The 2,420-nt window shown below is 35.6% G+C and overlaps 1 long non-coding RNA gene across 1 annotated transcript; it reads right to left on the reverse strand.

The window, feature by feature from the left end:
- Positions 1–787: 787 nt before the first annotated feature.
- Positions 788–1,547, reverse strand: LOC131544211 (uncharacterized). The gene is made up of 3 exons (XR_009272060.1): positions 1,510–1,547; positions 1,144–1,228; positions 788–856 (listed from the first exon to the last, which is right to left on the reverse strand). It is a non-coding gene; the product is annotated as an uncharacterized LOC131544211 (long non-coding RNA).
- Between the last annotated feature and the right edge of the window lie 873 nt (positions 1,548–2,420).

A 2,420-nucleotide genomic window follows, 5' to 3' on the forward strand; every position in this document is an offset into this window, starting at 1 on the left:
CTCTATTTTTGCAGTATTCAAGTGTTCATGTCCCTGAATAATATCTGCATGAACCTAAGTCTGAAGAGTACACATAATATCTAGTAGACAGCAATCCTTGTGAGTGAGAAGTCTGGTGTGGAGGCTGGATCTTGAACTGACTTCTGTCCAGGTTATCGGTCTTCACAAACTGCCCTGAAATACAATTCAAACAAACAATGTAGTGTGAGGCTCTTACATTCCTACATGCCTCGGTGGTGAAGTGTGCAGAAAATTCTGCTAGACTGAAATTTAGTCTCTGGTGAACCGTCTTCAAGAGTGCAAATAATATTTTACGTTTTAAGTATCTTTCAGGCTCGCGTGAGGTTTCCACGAGCAACAAAGTCTGCTTGAACAAAAATTTCACTACATTTAAATTTTAGAAAATAATATACAGACCGTTACAGTTTGAAGTGAGGTGCGTTCACAGTACTGGTTCTGTCTTACCGTTATACATTTTAATTTCAAAGAACTTTTTTATTATCATCTGTGTCTTTTTTTTTAAATTATGATTGACCCCTCTGTAGGTTGTTGTGTATGAAGTGTCCTCAGAGCAGAGTTAAACAAGATGGCCTTGTAGGACATACAGGAACCCAGACAGCAACATAGTGTCGGCCCAGATCCGGCCCACATCTGGCCCGCGTGAAATCCATGCGGGCCAGATGTGGGCCGGATCTGGGCCGACACTGCTTGCTGTCTGGGAAATATTTGATATTTATTTGATATATTTTTTTGAATATTCGACAAACTTTTGAATGTTTGAGGTTTTACTTACTAGTCAGATGGTTCATGGCGCTTTGGAGATGTTCTTCGACAGGAGATCTGCTCCGCTCCAGCTCTGCAGCACAGCCATCAGCATGGAAGAATAGGAACAATATGTCACATAGCCAACAAATGTAGTATTCAATGTCAGGATTATTAGAAATAAACACACTACAGCAGAGGTGAAATGCAATAATAATAATAATAATAATAATAATAATAATAATAATAATATACAAAACATACAAAAAATCTTAAGATACCAGAATTCATATTTTTAGGTTTTACAGATGCATGATGATATAGTTGAAATATACTGTGAAAAATTCATATAAAGTTATTTAATAAGATTTCTCAGATCACCTGTGTTTCCTGTATCTCTGTCAGCAGCTCACATTACAAATTTTTTTGTAACTTCCCCTGTTTTAGGTATTTTATTCTGACGCTCCTGAAATCATAGTACAATTTATCAATATTTGTTTGCAATGAAAGTTCAAAACGTGTTTGAAATAGTTTCAGCCCATTAGTTCATGTAAGTGACGTCACCGATTGACCCCACAGTGCATACTTTTAGGTTAAATTAATTAGCTTATAGTGACTTCCATTTATCTATTGACAAAGTATCAGCAAAACATTTACAAAACTATCAAAGCCGCTCATCTACACATAAAAGGTGCTTAAAAGCTCAAACGTTCATTAATAAGAGCTCAAATGTATAAGTTGCCTTACCTCTAATTGTTAGCCTCTATAGTTAACGGTTGTGATGCTAATTTTTGAAGACACTATACCACTCCTGTAAAGTAAAGATTCAACAGAAACGTGTCAGTAACATGTAAGAAAGTGTCAGGAACAGTTGTATGTATTATTTGTGTAACTTTAGGGACTAAACTTACCTGAAAGCGAGACACCCTCGCTGCAGACTGTAGCGGTGACGCCAGGTATCTACGTCAGGTATATGTTTACCGCGCATGCGCAAAGTGACGTATGGTATGTCTATGACACGCATGCGCATTGCGTGTGTAATTTGCATTACGTGGTGACGGTAGGTGTTTTTGCGTCGTGCGTGACGTAACACGTCATAAAAACGTATGCGCATACTTAACAGAATAATTTAATAAAATGTAAAAGTATTAAGAACCCTAAGGTGGATAAAAAATAAAACAATAAAATGTAATACAGCACTTATCCATGATTTTAACCATGTCTCATCTCAGGTCAAATGATACGGAATTACAGAGTTTATTCTGTAATATCTGTGTAGTATTTTATTTACAATTTATTAACATTCTGTTGCACTTTACTTCACTGTGTATATTGTAATATTACCCTTTAACGGCGCCTTATATATTTCTTATTAGGCTAGTCAACATTACAAAATCAGTCGTCAGCTCTAGTGGCGCAGATGGTAAAACGTGTGATTTTCACATTGTGATGCGATCGACTCAGGCTCGAATCCGCCTTTTAGCAAAGTTTTTTCTCCCTTTTCAAATTTCAAATCACATCAAAAAAGCATTTTTTTTTCAATCAAAATTAAGGAAATAATCAGGTGATATCCATTTAATAATTTGAATTAAAATTATAATTTACACTCAATACGTTATTATTGCATAACGTTTTTGTTTTAATGTTTTATAATGTAC

Source organism: Onychostoma macrolepis, chromosome 07 (genome assembly GCF_012432095.1).
Source record: "Onychostoma macrolepis isolate SWU-2019 chromosome 07, ASM1243209v1, whole genome shotgun sequence".
In the NCBI taxonomy this organism is placed as follows: domain Eukaryota; kingdom Metazoa; phylum Chordata; class Actinopteri; order Cypriniformes; family Cyprinidae; genus Onychostoma; species Onychostoma macrolepis.